General features: G+C 34.3%; 1 long non-coding RNA gene across 29 annotated transcripts in view; it reads left to right on the forward strand.

The window, feature by feature from the left end:
- The window catches only part of LOC141502865 (uncharacterized), a 788683-nt gene that overhangs the window by 428140 nt on the left and 335387 nt on the right, over positions 1 to 25156 (forward strand). For all 29 annotated transcript variants that reach the window (XR_012472692.1, XR_012472694.1, XR_012472693.1 and 26 more), the window contains one exon: positions 17916 to 18041. This is a non-coding gene — a long non-coding RNA (uncharacterized LOC141502865). The remainder of the gene's footprint in view (positions 1 to 17915; positions 18042 to 25156) is intronic.

The raw sequence follows: 25156 nt of genomic DNA on the forward strand, positions 1-25156 counted from the left end.
TGGCTTATTATCTGTTCACTACATCTGAATATTTCTTCCTGAATATGCTACATTCATAGCTTTTATGACCTTCAGAATAAGAGAACATTGTGTTATTAAGATGAGGGTTAGTCCCTTAGAACAAACTCAGTTCAGTTTCTACCTCTGACATATGCTGACTGTGTAATACTGAGTAAGTCACTTAATCCTTCAGTTCTCCAAGCAATTCTGGAAGACTATGTATTGACAAACAATGACAGATTTCCATGAAGAAATTTAATTCCATAGAAGAAATTTATGTTCTGAAATTCTAAACTAAAAAGAAATCACAGATCTAGAATTTTTAAAAATGTGTTTTTTTTATTTAACAATGAAACATGTAACTGAAACACCAGACTTATTATATACTATTCTAAATAGTTGTTTCGTGGTGACAACTTTTTCAGTTACACAATATTTTATTTAGTTTGTGGGAACTATCTGACCTTCACCTTAGTTACCATACTTTTGAACAAGAAAATATAACCAATTTCCTATTTCAAAAATAAGTTTTCCTTTTTGTTTTAAAAGGATTTGAACTTTTTTTTTTCAAATAATGGACACTTAATGTCCCCCCTTTAACCCCCCTCCATTGAAATAATGAAAAGAAAAGCTCTTGTAACAAATATGCATAATTAAACAAAACAAATTCCCACATTGACCTTGTTCAAAAATATACATAACTTTATTATCCATCCTTTGGAGTCATAATTAATCATCACATTGATCAAATTTTACAATTCTTTCAAAATTCTTCGCCTTTACTTGGAGACCTTTTTGTCAAATGGAAAATATAGATGAATAGAGGGAATAAAATTTCAGCTCAACAGGTATTATCACATATGTGGATAGTTGGTATAGTGAAATGATATATGACTGAATTTAAGGAACATAACATTTGATTGGAATAAAGCAGATAAAAGCTCATGGTTAGTAATAGAATGTTTTAAGGGGGAAAGAACATAATGAGGAATTAAGCTAGGAGCCTTCCATTCTCCCTGAGTATTTTTAAGATGAGTCAACATGAATTCATGACATGCTCCCTGTGTGGCCCAGAAGAACTATTCTAGAAGATTGGTTTTTTTAGGACAACACTTTATATAAATTGGAAAATTCAAGTTGATTCCTTCATAAAAGAATTCCCAAATATATGACCAGCTATCAGATGATTCATCACCATTCTCTTCTCTTTGACCTTGGAATAGCTTCCAGGAGTTTTGTGAGTTTCTCTCATTCTTCAGGGGAGTAATCATACTTGTCACTTCCCTGCTGTGCCACAGTACTGTGAAGAAGATAATGGCTTCATGTTCACAGACCTGCATAAAGACCTCAATTCTAAAAGCTCTCCAAAAGACTAAATGTTATTAGTCTATTCCAAATAAAAACTGAAGACTTATCTTTAGGAATAATTTGAAAGGTACTTCATCAAGAATGGGTTGGCAAGACAGACTTTTGTGGAGCAGTTAGTTTCATTGATGTTTCTCTCATTTTTACACAGCAATAATTTTCATATCTACTGCTCTCCCTCTATACAAACTCTTTCCTCCTGTGAGCCTTAATACTGTAGTCATGCCTTATTTACTCAATTATTTTTTGTTATTGTTTAGTAGTTGTCAATTATGTCAGAAATTCATGATCTCATTTAAGGCTTTATTGGCAAAGATAGTGGAGTGGTTTGTCATTTCCTTCTCTAGCTCTATTTACAGATAAGGAAATAAGGCAAAGAGGATGCCCAGGGTTCCACAAGTGCCTGAGGTCAGATTTGAACTCAGTTATTTCTGAATCGAGACCCAGTGCTCTATAGACTGACTTACCTATATGATTAGACTGTACTACTACTTCATAATAAGCAAAAATAATGAAGTCAAATCAGTTGAGATTCTATCTGCCACCATATGTAGCCTTATACCCAGTGTCTTCCACTTTTCCATGAAAAGGAAAGAGGTGTTTCCTTATCTCTTCTCTAGGACAAAACTTTTTGTGATAAAGAAGGTAGAATTTTATTTTTCTTTTTTTAAAAAAGATAGAAGTCCTATGTCAACTATATCTTAGAAATGAAAAAGAAATGGAATTTGACAATGGTGATTGTGGGGGAGATAAGAAATTAAGTTTGTTAATATACTTTTCTCATGGCAAATCCTCTTTATTATTTCCCTCTTAATTGATCTTGGCATTTTTTTTACTTCCATTAATACTAATGAGATAGTGACTGTTGATCTCATAAGCACTCAGAAATAATGAGGAAAAATAGTTCAAATACTCCAGTCTGTCCAACTATCACTTGGTTTTATTTTTGTTATTTGTAACTTGTGATGACTACTATTAACTGTTGATTAAAAATCTGCATCTCAGTGCAGACAGAAACTAGGGAGCTTACACTGTTTCCAATCTGTCTGTCTGAGTCTTAATGACTACCATCACAGGAGGTTCATTCCCCGGAAAGATGCTAATGACTTGTTGTTTCAGAAGCAATGAATTGATTGGCTGGATTTCCCTTCCCTTCTTCAGGTTTTTTTTTTTTTTTTTTGGTTAGGTTATTTTTTCTGATTCTTTTTTTTTTTTGGTTAATTAATGTTGGATTTCCCTCACTTCTGTTCTGTTTTTCTATTTGTGTAGCCTGTACTCAGCTAGTTCTTGGGTATCAATAATTCAGTGAAGAATATGCTAGCTTGAGGGCATCCTTCCTTTAGTTGCTTAGTGCTAGAATGGAAATAGTATACTGAAGTCTCATTAAGAAAACTTTTATGTTGAAGCCTTGGGAAAGATATAGGATGCATACTAGTGTGCTCTCATCTCTTTTGTTTCCTTTCCTATAACCTACTTTCATTTCCTTCAGCTTCTCATTATATTCTATATGATCCAAGTCTCTAGTCTTGCTTGGTATTAAAAACAAATTATTCAGTAATAATGGTTGTGAATAGTGCAAATTTTATGGAAGACTGAAAGTGGGACTTCATGTAAATTGATGCATGTAAGCATCAGAAAATTTATGAAATGTTCTGGAAAAATGAATTTATGAAATTGCCCATTTCAAACGCTCCAAGAGAAGAATGAAAATTCTGATAGGTGTGTGCATGACTCATTTTTATGAAAACTCTGAGTAAGAAATCTAAATATGCACAAAATTCAAGGACTATATGACTTTCTCTAATAATATCTAAAGTTAGAAAAGACATGACTTTAGGTTATGAAAATGAGTGACTGTGCCCCTTTTTTATAAAGGTCAGCTTACAATTATGATCCTAATTCTTCTTCCCATAAAGATTGTGTGCACAAATTTAAAGTATCAAATCACTTATCACAACTCAATGTATAAAATGCCTGGATAAAACTTGCTTCTTGCTTTAATATGACCCAAAGGATATGCATATTACAAAATGTTCTTTAAACATAACATCTTTCTTTGTCAGAGAGTCAGAAATTTGAATCACAAACACTGCAGGATACCATCCTCTCAACATCCTTTTTCTTTTTCTTTTCCCTCTCATGACTATGAAATTTCTTTTCCTTATGCTCTCAGTGAATCTGCTGTAAATTCATAGATGATAACATATCTCAAGGGGCTCCCAGGCCAACAGTCTACACAGCAAGTGGTCCTATGATTCATACAATAGCACTATAGTAATCACCTCCTACTGATTATGACTGATGGGTGCCATGATGAGGCAGTGGAAAGGTGGAACATTAGAAAGGTAGTTCAAAGAAGTTTTAATTTTTTATTTCTGTGGTAGGAAGCTAAAATTAGGACTAGGTAATATTGATGGACATATCCCTATGTTTGTAGAAGATGAACTTTAATATATAGTGCCATTTTATTAGAATGAAAGTATATTTCATTCAATGAGCTGCATGTACCAACCATTCTGTTGCCAGACCATATACTATTGCTTCATCTAGTGCTGTAGCATCAGGGTCCTTCTCTGATATAGGACAGGAAACCATACAAAGATCAAGAGACTCTCGCAGCATTCAGACCATCCCCAGAAGTCCTGTTTCCTATCAAATCAGGCCATGGGAAGAAAGGACTCTGGAAAGGGCAAGTGAGAAAGATGTCTTTGCACAAAAAAACCTCTTACTATGATAAGCATATTGTGCAAGTCATGCCACCATTAATTTGGTTAGTGTGGTCCTCCTAAAATCAAAGGACAACTATTGTTCTGCATGTAATATGGAATCTTGAAAGACTGCTTTATTCAGGTTGCTATAAGATTATCTATTTGAATTATCTGAAATGCTGTTCTTGGTGAGTGTTTAGAGCGGATTCCATGGAACTATCCACTAATAGAAGTGAATGGCTTGGCTACCTTAAGAGCTATATACAAAAACTTTTCCAAAAGTTGGAATTTTTCAAAATGTCATTCAACGCTGTCATTTTATATTTGAAATGATGATTAAAATCATTCATTTTGAGGTTTTCAAAGAGCCTCCTTCATATCAACCTGTTAAATAAATATTGCAAATATTATTATCTCCATTTTGTATTTGGATAAATGGGTACTCATCAAGGTGACAGCTCATTTTTAATCACAAAACTTCTAAGTCTAGAAAGCAGTATTAAAAATGTCATCATCTTGTAAAATGACATTTTCTATATCATACGGCTTCACTATTGTTATTTTATTCTTCACTACCAATATGAATTGGCTGATGCCATTTAGTAACTTGTACTCAGGGCAATATTTTAATTTTTTTGGTCAGATAAGTTTGAGCATGTTCTAGAAAAGAGGATGCTATATATTAAATAAAGACTATAACTTTTTCTTATTTTTTTCTTATCCATGGGGTATAAGGACTTTATTTTTTAATTGCTTTTTTATTTTTCCAGATAAATGTCAGGAAAGTTTTTTCAACATCCATACACATGCATACACATATTTTTAGTTACATAATTTCTTTCCACCCTCCCTACCCACAACCCTCCCCTTAATAGCAAATAGGTGAATATTATACATACACATTTCTGTTAAACATGTTTACAGATCAGTCATTTGCAGTATGAGTAATTAGGATTAAAGAAAAAGAAAGAAAACCATGGAATAGAAAAAGAGATGCATAAGAGAAATTTTTAAAAAAGTGCAAGTAGGGGCGGCTAGGTGGGGCAGTGGATAAAGCACCAGCCCTGGAGTCAGGAGTACCTGGGTTCAAATCTGGTCTCAGACACTTAATAATTACCTAGCTGTGTGGCCTTGGGCAAGCCACTTAACCCCATTTGCCTTGCAAAAAAAAAAACCCTAAAAAAAAGTGCATGTAGTGTTCATCAGATTCTGAAACATTTTTGTTTATTTGTTTGCGTTGTTTTGTCTTTCTTCCTCTGGGGATAATATTGTCCATAGTCAGTCTAATAGAGTTGTCCTCACTCTTTGAACTGCTGAGTGGAACTGCATCCATCAAGGTAGATCAACTGACAGTGTTGTTAATGTGTAGAATGTTCTCTTGGTTCTGCTTCCTTTGCTCAGCATCAGATCCTGTAATTTATTCCATGCTTCTTTAGAGTCTACCCATTCATATAGAACAATAGTATTACATAATATTCATATACCATAACTTGTTCAGCCATTCCCCAGATGATGGACATTTCTTCAATTTCCAATTCTTTGCTGCAAAAAAGTGTAGCATGTTTTATGATTTCTTCAGGATATGGGCCTAGTATTGGAATCAGTTTTATTGCTCTTTGGGCATAGTTCCATATTGCTCTCCAAAATGGTTGGATCACACAACTTTTCCAAAATTGATCATTTTTCCTTTATGTCACCTTAGCCAATCTGATAGGCATGAGGTGATAACCTCACAGTTGTTTTAATATGCATTTCTCTAATCAATAATGATTTGGAGCATCTTTTTCATATGTTACATAAAGCTTTAATTTCTTCATGTGAAAATTCTCCTATCCTTTAACCATTTATCAATGGGGAAATGACTTGTAATCTTATAAATTTGGTGCAATTCTCTATATATTTAAAAATGAGACCTTTATCATAATACCTAGCTGTGAAAATTGCATAACTTCTATTTTTTTGGCAAGGAAATGGGATTAAGTGACTTGCCCAAGCTCACACAGTTAGGTAATTGTTAAATGTCTGAGGTTACCTTTGAACCGAGATCCTCCTGACTCCAGGGCTGGTGCTCTATCCACTGTGCCACCTTCCCTTCCCTTAAAATTATATAATATCTACTTTAAAGGCATACAAGCTAGGGAGGACCATGACTTTAAATCATAATATGGCATAAGAATAATTTGAACCAACATTTCCACAAAAGAAAGATAACAAAATAACAGCTAAAGTCCTTTGTATAATTTCCCTAGTATCATGTAATCTGGGCTCATCCCTTTAAGGAAAAATGATGGGAGTTATATGGGCATAGAAATTTGATTAAGACTAGACATGACATACTTTTTCTCCCCCTTTTATTTTCTGGATTCGATAAGATGGAAAAAAATACAATTTTGACATAAAAATTCTAAAGCCAATGTAACAATGGTTTCATTAGAGCCATTACTATAGCTTGGTGATCAGAATTTTATCCTATGATACTATTAGCAGGGGAAGAGAACACACATTTAATCTAGGATGTGATTCCTCCTGTCAAAGGTCTTTGATTCATTTTAAGGAAAGATTATCTAACTCTTCAAATTTTTCTAGCTCTTTCTGACTCTATTTGAAGTTTTCTTGGCAAAGACACAGGAATGGTTTACCATTTTCTTCTCCAATTCATTTTCCAGAGGAACAAACTGAGATAAACAAGGCTGAGACCAGTTTTGAAATCATTTTCCTGACTGGACCTGTCGTTCTGTACCAAAATGGTTTACCTAGTCTAGTGACAGTTGAATCTAAATCCCAGGACTTCTGGTAAAATTTGCAATATAGAAATCATTGATCCTGAATAAAGATAATCATATTTGACTCTTGGTTCATTGTGTTTGTCTGTCATGTCTGTTTAGTTCTATTTCCAAAGCTCTCTTTGCTGTGGATGGGAACTCTTCCTATCTCTTGGAAGTTGAGTGGTTTAGGGAAAGGAAGGCTGAATTTAGCATCACAGAACTGCAAGTTCAAAATCCACGTTTTATATCAATTATGTGCTATAGAGCAAGTCATTAGCTCTCTGGACCACCATTTCCCTTTTTGTAAAATAAAGTAAGGTAAGATGATCTTTAAGACCCCATCATCTCCAGATCTATGATCATATAATCTTACAATCAACTACTCAATTACAATTAGAATGGAATAATAAGTATCTGATCTTATTAGAGATGAGATGCTATAGGAGAATGTTCTTTTCTAATTTTTTTCAGGATCGCTAAAGAGAAAAAAAATTGAATGTTCTAATATAATTGCCTTTGCACAAGGACAAATTTATAGAGCTCCAGAGAACCATCTTCCTAAGAGTCATGATTTTGCCAAACATTTCCAAGGCATAATTTTAATATTTGCAAGGGATACCACTTGTTGCTGATAATTAGAGTTTCCCTACTCATGATATTTGTAGACGTCTGAAAGCTAGGAAATTGAACAGAAAATGATGTAATTTTCTTTAAAAACAGTATGCTAAGACCACTACTGGGTCTAAACCCTGAAGAGATCATGAAAAAGGGTAAAAAGATCACTTGTACAAAAATATTCATAGCAGCCCTGTTAGAGGTGGCAAAGAATTGGAAACTGAGTGAATGTCCATTAATTTTGGAATGACTGAACAAATTGTAGTATATGTATGTTATGGAATATGACTGTTCTATTAGAAACCAGGATGTGTGGGAATTCAAAGAGATCTGAAAGGATTTTCATGAACTGATACTGAGCAAGATGAGAACCAGAAGAACATATATGATTATACCCTAACAGCAACATGGGGTTGATGATCCATTTTAATGAACTTGCTCATTTCATCAGTACAAGAATCAGGAACAATTTTAGGGTATCTGCAATGGAGAGTACCATCTGTATCCAAAGAAAGATTTGTGGAATTTAAACAAAGACTAAAGACTATTACTTTTAATTTAAAAAAGGTATCTTATTATGTAATTTGGCTATCTTATATTTTATTTTTTCCTTAAGGATATGATCTCTCTCTCAACAGATTCAACTTTGGTGAATGTATAGCATGGAAACAATATAAAGACTATCAGATTGCCTTCTGTGGGGGAGTTGGGGGAGGGAAGCGAAATAGGGGGAAAATTGTAAAATTCAAAAAACAGTAAAAAAAAGCATGCTAAAGAATGGAATATATTCAAAATGATGCTATTTGAAGGTGCCTTTGCCTTAAGCATGTTTGATTCTATGAGAGATTCTAGGAAAGGAAAACATTAAAGACAGAAATATCTTTGCACTTTGGTCCTGGAATAAGAATATGTAGGAAGGTCCAAACAATTTGGATGCAACTTTAAATTAAACAGTTTCCTTTTCAAGATCCCTGGAATAAAGGGGTTATGATTATGGTTGGCTATTTTTATCAAAGAAATTATAAATTGGGGACAGAGGGGAGCTAATTAGAACCAATTTTACTATTTTGATTTAGTTAGCTTAGGTAAAGAAATGATTCATTAACCCCACCTTGAAATACCTTATCTAACATTAAACAGTTCCTTGGAAGCACAATATATTTTGGTGAAATAAGTGAAACAAAAACTGAACTGTCATATGTACACACAACTTCCATGTAGATTTTACTTGATTTTCCCTTTCAATGGGAAAGAAAACAGCTGTGAAGAAAAGAAAGCACTGAGAATTTATCATGTTTCTAAGGGATCCCCAAACTATAAATAAGCCTAATATTGTGGAATTGAAATCATCTGTAGGTTCCCGTTGTAAATAAGGACCTTCTTCCCTCAGAAAACAATTGAATAATTCTATAAAACTTGTATAGCTCTTATTTGGTTCTTAAGTTCTCTCCCCCTATACTGGCATTCTCTTTGAAAGTTGGATATTTTTATGAAAGAATTGAATAGGTTGTCCTACTTGATCTTTTTTAAAATTTATTTATTTATTTTCATCCATATGCACATGCATATTTCCAGGTTACAAAATTTCCATTCACCCTTTCTTTCCATCCCCTTCCCCTCAGAGGAAAATAGTCAGGTTACCATTTTACAGATACATTTTGATAAACATGTTTACAGATTAGCAATTTTGGGCATGAGGAATTAGGATTAAGGGAAAGAGATACGTAAGAGATAATTTTTATAAAGTGTTTATCAGATTTGGAAGTGTTTTTGTGTGTGTTTGTGTGTGTGTGTGTTTGGTTTTGTTTTTCTTCCTCTAGATGGGGAAAATACATTCCATAGCCAGTCTAATAGTTATTCTAGCTCAGTGGACTGCTGAAAGGAGCTGCTTCCATCAAGGTTGTTCATCTTATAATGTTGTTGTTAATGTGTACATTGTTCTCTTAGTTCTACTCTCTTTGCTCTGCATTAGATCCCATAAGTCATTCCATGCCTCTCTAGAGTTTGACCATTTATGGTTACTTATGGAACAATAGTATTGAATGGTATTCATGTACCACAACTTGTTTAGCCATTCCCTAATTGATGGGCATTTCCTCAATTTCCAGTTCTTTGCCACTACAAAAAAGAGCTGCTGGGAATATTTTGGAACATGTAGGAATTTTCAAATTTTTTTATAATTTCTTTTGACTATAGACCTAGAATTGGAATTGATGGGTCAAAGGGTATGAATAGTTTATTGTTCTTTGGGCATAGTTTCATATTGCTCTCCAGAAAGGCTGGATCCATTCACAACTCCATCAGCAATGCATCAATGTTCCAATCCCCACAACCTCTCCAACATTGATCATCTTCCCTTTTGCTCATCTTGGCTAATCTAATGGGTGTGAGATGAAACCTCATTGCTCTTTTAATTTGCATTTCTCATCCTGCTTGATCTTAAATGACTTGAATTTATTTTAAATTAAACATAATACATATATATGTACACACACACATATATATATATATATATATATATATATATATATATATATATATATATATATATAAATACAGGGCATCTCCAACAGGGAGTGCTGGGTCTGCCTACATCCAAGAAGATCCATCTACATAATTTTAAATATGATCTCACAGATTCGCTAACTGTTTGATGCTGGACAAGTTTCTGGGTAGTTAAGTCTGTTTTTTTCTCAGTTTCATCATCTGTAAAATAGCTGGAGAAGGAAGTAGTAAACCACTTCAGTATTTTTGTCAAGAAAATCCCAAATAAGGTAATGATAAGTTGGATTCAACTGAAATGATTGAACCATAACACCTACACATACATAACATATACATACACATATATGTATATATGTATATAAACATATATATGAGAAAGAAAGAGAATTAAATATGCTAGGTAACTTCTCATAAAGAGTATATGGATACCCACTCACCCTCTTGAAAGGCTCACTTCAATATTCCTTCGGTGATAGCCTAGATTTTCAGAGCAGAATCATTATCACATGCCTACACTCAAACTTTCTCAGTCCAAGGAGGTAATACTTGAAAGGGGATACTCTCCCTGTGCACTGATGTAGTTATTAAGTCTTTATTTTCCCAAATTGACCACTTATAATGATAATACACTTAAATTTTAAAACATAACTATTTATTTAGCAATAGGCAAAAGAAATAAAAACAAAATCACAAGTTTTCATTTATTAAAGTGAATGCAGGAATAATTCAAACTCCACAGTGCATAAATAAACCTGAGTTTCTATGTCTCATGAGTCTAATTAGTCTTTCTCATGAGGAGTAGGCATTCAAGAAACCTGGTGGGAGAGTTATGAGGGAAGACAAGCCATGAGTTTGTGTTTTGGGAAACTCACACTTCTGGATTACAAGTTATGTTGCTATTTTTCCATTCAAGAGTATCTATGACACATGAAATAATTTTTGTCACTTATTCTTCTGTGATCCTTACTATTTTTAGCTCTACAAACCCTCTTCTCTTTTGAATCATCCACTCAATATTCTTTTTATAATTAGAATGACTCATAATGGCAGTGAAAAAGTGTTACACTAATGTATTGACTATTTGTTCCCCTTCTTTGAGCAAGGCAGAGAAGTCTAGTCAACTCACCAAGATTCTGCATCATCCAGTTAGATCGTGGTACCTCTTCCTATGACACAAGCAGCTACAGTGCCTGACTTTCTAATGTAAACTTTTCCCTCTCAAACCAGATGAGTCAGCAGATAGCAAGAGACATTTAAGAGAAGTTTCACTTCTCCTACACTCTAAGTGGTGGTGAAGAGCCTTAGTTGAAATTGAAGATATTTTCCAATGAAATCTGGGTTTTATTCAGGCAAACAGGAGCAGCTGAAGCTTTTCTGTCATCTGAGTGCTTCTCTTATTTATTCCTTCACACTATATTTTCTTTATCTGAATAATATTTTTTTTCCAATTACATGTAGAGCTGGTTTTCAAAATTAATTTTGGTAAAAAATCCTCTGTCCCTATCTTTCCTTCACCAGACAACAGGAAATCTGATATGTATGCATGATCACATGCAACATATTTCCATGTTGGTCATCTTCACACAGTTATAACAATTGGCTTTTATACTCAATGCTGACTTTTACCAATTCTTGAACACTATTTTTGAGTGTTATAAATCAGTGCCTCTAGGTTCTCAATAACTCACCTTTCCCTTATGAGATGAAATTCAACAAAAGTTCATCAAATCTCTCTTTTATGAATTGACAGTCATTCTTTAATCATTGCCTATTTTCCACAAATTATTTTCATATGTTTTACTATCTTTAATCTTTAAAACGTTATATGCAAATTAACCAAAATGTTCATTTCCTTGCCACTTTTTCCATATGTTCTCAAAGCAATCTTTTTTCCAACTATTTAGTCCATAAAACTTTTTATTTACAAATAATACATCACTATGCATCTTCAAAGGTGTTTTAAGCCTTTATATTTATGCCACAGTTTATTTTCAGCACAAACTGCTCAATCTCATCTGAGAAGTAAGTTTTTTAAATGATTGATTTTTAACAGTTTTTATCAAATCAGTTTTTTTCCTACTTTTAGATACCAAACTGTTGATCTATGAAAGAGACAATATCTTAAAAATATTGCCAGTTGATTTTTTTTGCACAAAGTGATTTTTTTCCTTGCTTTTTCATTTCCAACTTTCCATATGAATATTAGTACCTTAAAGGGACAGTCATATATATGTACATATGTGTGCATACAAATACACACAGCATACACATAGACATATATACATATTTATGTATATATTTGCACAAATATTTGCATATAATATGCTATATTATATTGTTATATCATGTTATATTACATTAATTTTCTTGTTTTGTTCTATTATATTAAATATATTATATTACATTGTGTTATGTTATGTTACATCATATCATGCTACCTACAAATACATTTGACTTGTTTGCAAGTGTTGTTATTTGTTCACTTTTGAAGAGGACCATGACATCATAAAAGTATTGTCATGACTTACAAGGGAATTGGGTTTAAGTGAAGTAGGGCTGTGTAAACAAGTCTTTCTCTTCTGGAGACACCTTGACTTCAGTAGCAAGATCAGGATGACTTAGATGGCCTTAGATGCAGTGTAGGAAGACTTGGCCTTTTAAAGCTAGGCTCTTTCCTACTTTATCTGAGACAACAATCATTCAGGTAAGAAATGAGGAAAAGAAGGGAAAAGAATGAACTCATTTACCTAATCAAAAACAAAATTAATTGGAGAGTGGAAGGCCCTCAGGATTTCTGGGCAAAATGTAAATAATTGCTATTTATTCTCACTCTGAGTCTTCGGAGTTCAAAACAATGACCAGGAAATAGATACAAGTGTATTTACATATGTAACCATATGTGTATGTACACCTATACCTATATGCATACTTATGCCAGTTTGACTGATTTGTACATATCTAGTAGAAGAGAATAGAAAATAATAAAGTTTCTGCCCTCAGTCAGCATCTATTCTATTCTCTTAGACATGTAAAAATTAGCCAAGCTTAACCCAGCTGACATGTTCCTTTAAATGAAAGTTTTTCCTACTAATTTAAGTTACCAGCTTTTGACTTGTGAAGCAATAACTTAAAATTTTGCCAATTGATTACTTTTTTCTTTGCACAAAATTAATTTTTCTGCTCCTTTTATCTACAAACCTCTCCATATGAAAGTGTAGTCAGTGCTATTATAGTGTCTAGCACATAATGTGTTCCAAATTAATGCTTGTTGATTGATGAAATCATTCATAACATAGTATGAAGACTTATGAAAAATGGGCGTTTTTAATGAAATTAGTCTCTCTAGTCTTGGCTATCAGAATATTCTTAGCAATACCATTGCCCAAGTCATTTATGACTTTCCTAGGTAAGTATCAATTACTTACTGTACCTAAAAATATCTTTTGCCAAATGTCCAGTCACTCAAGGAATAGAACCATCTCTACATTTGAAGAAATCACTAGATGAACTAGTTCTATGAAGAAAATCCAATGAAAGTGTACAATTATGGTATAAGTTCTGAGGACCCAATAATATACTCATAATGAATGTATTTAAAAAATCTTACTAATTAATCCTGTTTCAGAAAAATCACATAACTGAAGTAAGAGCATGGATCTCAGTATTCTATTTAAAGAAGGATGCCTTGTACAATATGCCTGGCAATTGATCATTCAGACTTTCTTTGAAAATCTCTATAGAAAAGGAACCTATGATACCATGAGGCTACCCATTTCACATTTAGACTGCTTTAATTGTTAGTACTTTTTCCCCTCTGATATCTTGTCTAATTTCTATCCACTGCTTTTAGTTCTTCTCTCATACCAACATAGCAAAAATTCAATTTTTCTTTCTTGTGACATCCCTTCAAATTTTTGAAAACAGCTGTCATGTGTCCTGACTGTTCTCCTAGCTAAATATCCTGAGTTCTTTCAATGTATTTAGCACAAACTTGATAATAAGATGGAAATTGAGCAAAAATATATTTGAGTGAAATGAAAGTAAATCCCTAGACCCATCAAGATAATTTAGAAAGTGATATTGGACTTAATAGCAGATTCCACTCAGAATGAATTTGAGAATAACTAAAATTGGAAAGAAAGGAGATATTAGTGATTTTCCACTGTAAAGGGTTTCTCTGATGCTTGATCACTGCTCCCATTATTTTCCTGAGTAATTTCCCTTCAGCTTAAAGAAAAAATACCTTTAAAATATCTAGCTCTGTTCACCTAGATTTTATATTCATCTAAAATCCTTGTGAACTATAATTGGGTTTTTTTTTTGGCAAACAGACCCCCCCCTCAGGAATTAATTGTTCATTTGTGAACATGCAGTTCAGATTCTTGAGTCAGTTATATCTAATAGACTGGATTTGACAATATAAATTAGCTTCATGGTTTTGAGGCTTATGCAAAGTCACCTTTCTTACAGCCCATAACCTAGAACTTGAATGAGCTGACCATAAAAGTAAAATTCCATGTTTAAGGATTTAAGGTATCCAACCCAGAAATTATCATGATCCCATTAATATTCAATAGTCCTTAAGGATCTTCCAATACACACAATCACTCTCTCTCTCTCTCTCTCTCTCTCTCTCTCTCTCTCTCTCACACACACACACACACACACACACACACACACACACACACACACACAAACACAAACACAAACACACAAACACACACTTATTAACAAATTAGGGCAGAGTTACAAGTTCAATCCGGTAATGAGTTACCCACTCTGCTATACGATTAACAGAATGTACCCTGAATCCCTGATCATCTAATTGCAAATTCATAACATTGATCACAGGAAGAAATAGGCAAGAGTGTGAGAGGCTAGATAAGTGCAAGTTAGTTATGAGTAGAAATACAAGTAAAAGTAAAAATTCTACTGCTGATGGCAAGTCAGGGAAATAATTGTCCTATATCAAAGATAGCTACTTTATTTATTCATGTACTTATTTATCAATTATTTATTCCTTTATCATTTATTTATCATTTTCTGAAGATAAGTGAACAGATGCAGATCTTACCAAATGAACAAACTCATCCTGGGTCAATATTTCATTGGGAGTAGATCTGAGGAAAGCTTATAGAGTCAAAAGTAATATTATTAGAAATCGAGTAGGGTGCTTTCTCTCTCTGGATGCTCTTGCCCTGCAAGCTTTATCAAAGTATGGGAATGTTTTGTGAATGTTGTTAGGAGACCAAAGTAGAGTTGTGATCATCATAAAGAATTAAAATATCTTGATTAAGAAGAATTGCCACTATCTCTGACTCATCATCTTTATTTTAATTTGTTGAATTTTTTCAATAGTTTCAACTGCCTGAATAACTGTGATTAGTGCCAGGTGGCCAGAGGTTTATTCCATGTGTCAGAACTAGAGGACAAAATAAGACTTTGTGCAAAATATTAAATTTGTAAGAATAATTAGTTGTAATTATTTTATTTTACCTCTTTTTCTCACTTCCTTTTTTATACCCTCCCTTCCCCTTCTTTCCCTCCTTTTTTCCTTCCTTACTTCTCTCCTCCTTTCCTCTCTCATATTAAAAAAAATTAAATATGCAGTATGTCCTTTTGCTCCACTCACTTATTTTAAATAATTTGGTATTAAATTTACAGGATTTTGATTCACATTCTTCTTTACCAATTATTTATATATATATATATATATATATATATATATATATGTAACTGTGTATATTAAATAAAACTTAGATTAGCACTTTAGTTTTCTCCCGGTCTTTGTTCCAGGTTTGTGTCTGTTGACTTGTGCATAGTCAAGTTTTAATAGACTTCTGCTAGACTCACTGCTATTCAACTGGAAGGTTCTGCAGGCTCAGTGTCTTGATTCTTGGCTCCCCTTTTGATCTTGGTTTCCTGCCCTGTCATTCCACTGTAGGCTCATATACTGGGTTGTAGGCTGGAACTGAGACACTACTCTGTTTCTGGACTCAGATCCTCATAGCTTTGTTTTTAAATTTGCTCTTTGGTTGGTATTATAGCTTTTGACCTGATGGCTCACAATTGCCCCTTTCTGTTCTAGCTTCATAATCTATAATTGGGAAATGGATAACAGAGACACCTTTTCTTGTTAGGTGTGCCATGAGATTACTTTCTGCTCTAGTGTTTTGCTTGTTTATTTTTCCCCTATTTGTCTTGATTTCCTTTCCATCACGGAGTGCTAGAAAACTCTGTGTCACCATTGCTATTGAGTTCAGTTCTTTGACAGACCCTGCTCAGTATCCACATACCTCTATGACTTCCTAAGCTATTTTGTGATTGTAAGAGTGACTTACTATGATATTTTTGGGTTGTTATAGAGGAAGTAGGTTGAGTGAGAAAAGGACACTGTTTCCTCTCATTCTGCCATCTTGACTCCACTTCTTGGTCATTTCTTTTCTTGGATAAATTATTTACACACTTTAGACCTTGGTTTTCTCAGCTATAAAATGAGGAACTTGTACTCAATGACCAACAATATCTAAATCTGTTCTTTTGGGGATGTTCTTTACCTTTGTGTCTGTCCTAAAATGTGTTTCATGGGGTGGCTAGGTGGCGTAGTTGATAAAGCACCGGCCTTGGAGTCAGGAGTACCTGGGTTCAAATCCGGTCTCAGACACTTAGTAATCGCCTAGCTGTGTGGCCTTGGGCAAGCCACTTAACCCCATTTGCCTTGCAAAAAAACCCGAAAAAAACCTAAAATGTGCTTCAAACTGAATAAAACAATTCAGATGTTGTCTGACTATTGTATTATTTTTTTGGCTTCAACAGCACCCTATTTATTCATATTTAGTATATATACTCCCATTAAAATCCACAGATTTTTTTTAAGACAAGGTGTTAGATTTTTTCTCTTGTTTTTATCTTTGCTAATTGACTTTTAAACCTATGTTAGACTTTTTTGTTTATTCCCATTAAACCTCATCTCAGTAGATTCAGTTCAAAGTTCTATTCTTTCAAAATCCTTTTGGATCTTACCTATTACCTAGGCAGTTATTAACAAAGTGAAATTGTCACTAGAGATACAAATATAAAAGACAATATAGTCTCTAGTGTCCAGGGATACATCCTTCAATACTTCTTTGGGTCCATGGTTACATCAATATATAAACTCTCTACAATGGTGTATAAAGTGCCATTTGTGCTATTCTTATCCACGTCCTATCCTACTTTAAGGAAGTATGTGGACAGGAATTCTCTTTACTAGAAGTTTATTCTAAGTCTTTAAAACTTAAGGTAATCTATCTAGTATGTCTCTGAAGCTTTGTATTTTTTATTACACAGTATAAGAGTAAGAAAAAAACCCCTAGAAACCTAATAAATCAGAAACTTTGTTGTTCTGTTATTTCTTGGGTATTTAAGTTTTTGCTTTTTTGGGGGTTTTTTCCAAGGCAAATGGGGTTAAGTGGCTTGCCCAAGGCCACACAGCTAGGCGATTATTAAGTGTCTGAGGTCGGATTTGAACCCAGGTACTCCTGACTCCAAGGCCGGTGTTTTATCCACTATGGCACCTAGCCACCCCAGGGTATTTAAGTTTTTAGACCAAAAGTTACTGACTAACTTACTGTTCAAGTGAGAGCTCACATTTGTATGTTGAGATAACTTATATTTTTATTGAAATTTGAAGGATGTCTTACAAAGTTACCTTTGTATCTGCTAAACATAGCTTCTAATAGGTAATGGCACAGAAATGATTGTGGAAATCTAAAACTTGCGTTTACCAAAAACAATTTTGGAAAAATTATTTGCATATCCTCCTTTTGTAGCTTTCTTTATACATTACACATATTAATTTTTATTTTTTATCATTTATTTAAGGTAACAGTCCAAACACCAGTCACATTATAGAGAACATTTCTAATCACATGAATTAAATATTCACTGGATTATATTTTCTTTGCTTTCTCTTCAGCATGTCATTTGGCATTTGATTGGCTTGGAGTGAGAACAGTGGAGACCATTAGCACTGATCTGAATTACTGCTTATAATACCATCATGGAAAAAAGCACAAGTGATCTACTTTCACGGGACAAAAGTGTAAGACATTTTGTTCTTCATCTATCTGTCTGTCTGTCTGCCTATCTATAATTTTGGCCCAAGTCATGAATTGCCTTATTTGTGGAATTTGATTGCTGATACTGTGACAAGGCTTGCTAAGTTTTTGTCTTCTGATTGTGCCATGTCCATGAGAATCATGCTTCAGTATGAACAAGTGAGGTACTGTTTTTCGTCATGTGTCTACAGTGACCTTTGAGTGTTGGCATTTGAATAGTTGACATTTGAATGGACAATTTTGTCCAGCTGATTTGAATGCATTAATATGGATATGTATCCACTTTGGAGAGATACTGATTATCCGTGTGTGCTCACATATAGAAAAATCAATTATAGGGGTAATTTTGGTTCTGAAACATGAGACTTTCTGAGAAGCCAGAACATGCAGAACCAGTAGAACCCAGAAGGATAAGATTTGCACCTGTTTTATTTCCCAATGATGAGCAGTGGAAAAGTCTTTGTATTTGGATTTAGATGATCTAAAAATCAAACTCCACCTCTGACCTTACAACTGATAGGACATTTGACAATTTTTATCCTCTCTAGGCTCTATTTTTCTTTTCTGTAAAATGAGAGTGTTTGATCTCTGAGACTCCTTCCAACTCCAACCCTATTGTTTTTTGGTCAAAAGTAAAAAATCACAGGGACTATATATATATATGTATATATATATATATATATATATATATATATATATATATATATACATATATATATATAGTGATCAGCAGATTGGTGTTATTGGTATCAGTGTTTATGATGTTGGTATATGCCACTTTGTTTGCTACTTTATATTTGCTAGTCTGAGCTACCTAGTAAGTGACCTGCTGATGGGCTATTGCAGGGATAAGACATTTAGGTCTGTATTTTCAGACAGTGGAAGCTGTACTCTAATATTAGAGAGGAAAAATATTAAGGTCCTAGTGGAAGGCAGAAGAGTCTTGGCTATAGGAAGTAAAGCAATAGTTCAATACCAACTAGGAGGTAGACTATGAGAGAGAGAGAGTTGATCAGCAAGGAGTCAGAGGCACTAACTGGCTGTTCCCATTAGAGGAGGTCAATACTGAATTAAAGAAGAGGGAAGTGCTCAGCCTAGAAACAAGGAGGAAAAAATCAACTTGGAGAGCAGGTATTGAAATCAGTCCTGACTATATCCAAGTTGACCTATTCAATGACTATTTGACCTCTTAAGTGAATGTTGACCCTTCTTTTCTGATTTTTTTCAAGAAGCAACACACATAGATTATATATGCTTTTATTTAAATAACTTTTAAAAGTTAAATATATTGAATTCTTCAGTGGACTTACAAATTTTTTGTTATTTAAGAGCCCTGGATACTTTTTGTACTTCTAATAGACAACAAAATATGGAAAACAATATACTTTGAAAGAGTAGTCTCCACTTATGTTTCTATTTTCTCACCATCACTTTACTCTTTAATTCCTCTTAATCCACTTGCCACTTTCTGTTGTCAACAAGCATTTATTATGAGTTTCATAGCTGTACAAAAAAGGGTACAGTCTGTACCCTCAAAAAGCTCATGTTCTAATGGGGAAGACAGTTTGAAAATAACTAGGCATGTATAAGATGTATACAGGGTAATGGGAGGCAATACCAGAAGAAAGGTACTAGAATGAGAGTGAGAGTGGAAGTAACCAAGAGTTTTTGGAGAGGATAGGATTTGAATTGAGTCCTTAAGGAGGCTGGAGAAATCTGAAAGCAAATATAATAAAGGAATGAGGGATATAGCTTTTGAAAATACAGAGCTGGGATACAGAGTATTATGAGGGAGGAGTAGTAAGAAGGGCCAGTCCCTGAAAGACTGGATGCTAACCAGTATATATTTAATCTTGGGTGTAATTGGAAGCTACTGGAGATTTTTGAGAAGAGTGAGTAGAATTATAGGCCTTGGTCTGGGCATTAGAAAAATAACTTGGCAGCCAGGTAGAGACTGATTGAAGAGAAGATTCTTCTCCAGTTAGAAGGCTATTTGAGTAGTCCACAGTAGAGGCGCTGAAGGTCTTTACTGGTTATTGCTATAAGAGGAGAGAAAAGAGGATGCATGTCAGAGACATAGAGGATGTAATGAAAATGAACTGAATAATTAGGGTGAGTCTAAGGGGGAGTCAAAATGAGACCAAGGATGCAAACTTAAATGATTTGGAATATAGTGGGACCAAGTGCAGAAATGGTAAATTATAACTCTAAATGTAAGCAAGCACTTCCAAGTCCTTCTTTCTCTTGGCTAGGGGCTTTCTATCTATGTCAGTTCAAGAACTTCACTAAATAATAATTTAAAACACCTAAAATATCTGTCTAAGGAGCCTAAGTGATAAAAAAGGAGGAAACAATGAGGTCTGATAATGTTGGTAGCACTTGTGAGCCTATCCAATCCTCAGATCCCATAATTAAGGGATTGGACAGTGCTCCTAGAAATTTCTGGTCATTATTCAATCTGGCTCTGGACTGAAAGGCCTGTGAATCTACCAACAATTTTACTCCCCTTATCCTGTTTCAGCAAGAAAAAGTAGAAACGATTTCCTGTGATTTTACTATTTGCCACTCACTATTTCCCAGGACTACAGCTCCCAGATGCCCCTAAAATTGGATTTTCAACTGAATATGGTCTTGTCTATTTGGACAGTCTTTTCCAGATACAAAAAAGACTTTAGCCATATTCCCCAGGCTATCATCCATTCTAAGTCAGATCCTTAGTAGACTAGAAGATCTCAAGCAACTTTATAGATTATGCTATTTCACTGGGAAAATGCTCTCTACACCCTAACATACTTAGTTCCAATATTTTACCACCAAAGTGAAGGCATACAAGGCTATAATGAAAACATAGTTTTATAATTTCTATTATGTGAGTATTAACAATATGACCCTTTGTTGAGTTCTTCAAAGGAATGAAGAGAAACTGATGAAGTTATGATGTGAAAGCATTTGTGTGCATCTAAAAAATCATCAAAGTAAACAATTTTCTCTTATAAAGTCTGTTTTTTGTTAATAGGATGACATAAATGTGATGTCTCAAGGCCATTTTCTTTCTATAGTGTCACTATTATATGTGAAGGGTGAAAAATGAATGAATGAATTGCAGGGGGAGGAGAGAAATCTGGTACATGCACTCAGCAGGGCTTCCTCAAGAATGAATTACATTAAAATATTAGGATAAATCTGCCTAGAAGAGATTTACCTGTTTGCCACAAATGGATTAGACCTTTAGCACACTTGCATTCCTTTCTTTTTCAAACTTAAAGGGCAGGAATGATGAAGTACAATGTTGGTGAGTGTTTTGCTGTATTGATTATTGCTTAGAGTAAATTGAGCAATGACTGACTTTTTCCATCAAATAGAGTTTTACATGTGACTGGAAGTGTTCCATACATGCTTTACCAAGTTGTGAATCCATAGCTGAAAATATAAATTGGATATAGCAACATAATTGTCCTTTGCTGAAAATATTCTACCTGTTCAAGGGATGGAGTTAGGAAGGGGAAGAGAGCGAGAACAGAGACATAAATCACAATTCTTTTTTTCATTGGAGCAAGTAGTGAGACAGGGAGGTTGTGGTCTGGATAGAGGGAAAGGCAATTTAGATCATTCCTACACTGATAAAAGTATGGTCAAAAAGGAGAAGATACCACTGCTGAGAAAAGTAGAGAAGGTAAGCAAGAATTGAAGGACATGAGGCTAGCAGTGGAGCAGTCAAGGGAAGAAAGGCATTGATGGCCACAAAATTTCTCATCCCAGAGTAAAGCTCTAAATGCTCCAACCTAGTTATGGATTTAGATCAGAATATGCTTAACTCAATTCACTAAAATTATTAAGTACCTACCATGGGCAGACATGGTGTTAGTCATTGGGAATTTTTTTTAAAGTCTACTCATTGTAGTGTATGAAACTTTAAAAAATATGTACATAGTAGGTAACAAAGCTATGAAACATATACAAAGGAAATGGGAAGCAATTTTGTGAAGGTAAGTAGAGTTTTATACTGTTATATAGTTATATTTCCATGCAGGTTTTGTTATTCTTAGAATATAATATTAGTTACCATAATAATAGAGCAAGGGAGGGAGGGGTGGCTAGGTGGCACAGTGGATAGAGCACCGACCCTGGAGTCAGGAGTACCTGAGTTCAAATCCAGTCTCAGTCACTTAATAATTATCTAGCTGTGTGGCCTTGGGCAAGCCACTTAACCCTATTTGCCTTGCCAAAAAAAACCCCCTATAAAAACAAATAATAGAGCAAGGGGCTTGGGATCAGGAGATATAAATTAAAATTCTATTTGAGATACTTCCTAGCTGGGGAACCTAGGTAACTAATTTAACTTTGGTGTGTCTCAGTTCTCTCTTTAGTGAAATGGAGCTCACAATAGCACCTACATCCCACATTTATTATGGGAATCAAATGAGATACATGTAAAGTGCTTTGCTAACCTTAAAGCTCTGTATAAGTGAGAGCATGCTTTATCATAATATCCATTGAAATGTAAACTCCTCTTAGAAATCTCTTTGAATCTAATGGATTTTTTTTTACTTTTTTCTTTGTTTCTTACACACTTAGTATATTTCTGGAATATAGCAAGTATTAAATAAATACTTGTTGATTGATTGTTTTGTTAGACGACTGATTAAATCACTACATATTAGCTTTAGTATTAAACCTTAGGGGTAAAAGCCTCTGAGCAAACCCAGGAGTTCATCCTGTAGCACAACATAAATAGTATTTGCTTTGCAATCAGTGGATCTGATTTTGGATCTTGGCTCTGCTATATTTGTGACAAGAACATGAACAAATCAATTATTTGTGGAAATAGAACTTCATTTTGTCTTTTCTAAAGTAAGTACATTGAGAGTAGATGGTATCCTACCCTGAATCCATGATCTGACCACTCATTCCTCTGTTGTAATATAATTGTTTCCCAGGCCAAGTCAAAAATGACAAGATGTGTAATCTCTAGTGGATGTTTCTGCCAGTTTAATTTGGCCAATAGTGAAGATGTAGCTTTGATGGTCAGTTCACAACTATGATTAAATTAATCCAAGTTTCAAAAGACCTCAGAAAATGAAGTAGCTCAGTAGATCTGTAGCCAAGAATCCCCTCTAGAACATTGCTGATGATTGTCTATCGAGCATTTTCTGTAAAAGCTTTGAAAGGCATACTACCTTCTGTTAAATTAGGTTTCATTTATGTCCAACTCTTCATGACCCCATTTGAAGTCTTCCTGACAAAGATACTGGAGTGTTCTTCCATTTCCTTCTCCAGTTCTTTTACAGATGAGGAAACTGAGGCAAACAGGGTTCAATGACTTGCCCTCAGTCACACAGTAAATATCTGAATTTGAACGCATGAAGAGGGATCTTCCTTACTTCATACCCAGCACTCTTTTTACTATACCACCTCACTTCCCTTTTGTGGAAGTAGTTTATTCCAATTTGGTCACTCTTAGTGGAAATATTTTTGTTTACATCCAACTAGAGCAAGAATAGATTCTAACCATTACTCCTAGTTTTGTTTTCCCAGGATCAAGAAGTATCAATCTAATCCTTCTTTAAACATTTGGAGACTGCCTTATATATTTCCAACTCCCACTCCCCCACACCACTTTAGTCTTTTTTTCTCAATGCTAAAAGCTTTTCACTCCCTTAGTTTATCTATATATTCTCTTTAGCCATCTCACCATTCTGAGTTAAAGAAATAATTTATTGAGGACTTATGAGGGGCTCTGATATGACAGCTTTTGAAATCTATTTAGCTTGCAGTGTTCTCCTTGGTTGCTCTATCACTCCTTCCCTCAATGGCTGTCTTGAAGTAGGATCATAGATCAAACAGCTGAAATAGACCTTAGAGGCCAATGAATGCAGCTCTTTCATTTTAGAGATGAGGAAAATGAAGCCCAGAGGAACTTATTTGCACAAATTATTTCTAGAAAGTCATTTTGGAATCATTTTAAGAGATGGTTGTGTTGTTATGAGTGAGTGGGAAGGGAAAGAGCAAAGGTTAGATTAGATGATTTAGGATGTAGTGTAATGGATAGGGAACCCAGAAAGATGTGATTTCAAATTATGCCTCAGTTACTTTCTATCTTTGTGATCTGGGGCAAGTCACAAAACTTTTCCATACTTCAGTTTCCTTATCATTAGGTTTGTAATAGACCTTAAGTTCCCTTCCATTTCTAAAGTCATGTTCCCATGACTTCCAAAGCTCTTTGTTTTTCTCAGTACTATGACCAAGAAAAGTCCCTACAGGTGATCAGGAAACCACAAAAAATTAGTGGAATCAGTGACAAGAGACCAGAAATGGCCCCCATTGAATCTAGAAACCTGAACTTCAAGGTGCAAAAGTTATGACACAGTGGGTTGCAGGAGGCTTGCACCCATCCATCACATGCTGTATACCTAAGGGAAATTTTTAATTTTACTCAGTCATAGTGAATTACGGTCTGTTATAAAAGCTTCTAAGAGCAAAAAAGATTTTGAAAAGCTATTTAAAATATAATTTGAAATATCCCATAACTCAAGGGGAAAAACCCATTAAAACCAAATAATTAAATAAGTGGTTACTTTAAGAAACAATAAGCTCTAGGAGATTTCCTACTTGCATTTGTTTAATGCAAAAGCTTCATCTCTTTCTCTTGGCCCTAAATTCAGGCTCCTCATTGCTCATGTCAGTTTTGATTGCTTAGATTTGATTATATGTATTTGTGTTTCTCCAAATGTAAACATCAGGCCTCTCATTTCACTGCTTAGACTGAAGTTTTAAAATACCCTAGCATAGAAAGTGCCTCTAGTTAATTAAATGAGGCTGAGAAGAGGATTATTATCTTCTAGAGAAAAGAGCCTTACTTTTTTCCCAAGTTAAGTTGTCATCCTGCTGTTTCAGTGTGGCTTGTGATTCTCAGGTTTCAGAGTCTGCTGAAATCCTTTGTCATTTTTATACTCTGAGAATGCCATTCCTCTTACCCCCTTTATTATGTCTTCAACAGGTATGTATTTAAACATGTTTGGAGTACTGATTCACTGAGAAGGTTTTAGGGGCTTTTCTTTGTCATAGACTGAGAAAGACAAGGAGGTTGAATGTTAAGAGC

The sequence above is a fragment of the Macrotis lagotis genome, chromosome X (genome assembly GCF_037893015.1).
Source record: "Macrotis lagotis isolate mMagLag1 chromosome X, bilby.v1.9.chrom.fasta, whole genome shotgun sequence".
Classification (NCBI taxonomy): Eukaryota; Metazoa; Chordata; class Mammalia; order Peramelemorphia; family Peramelidae; genus Macrotis; species Macrotis lagotis.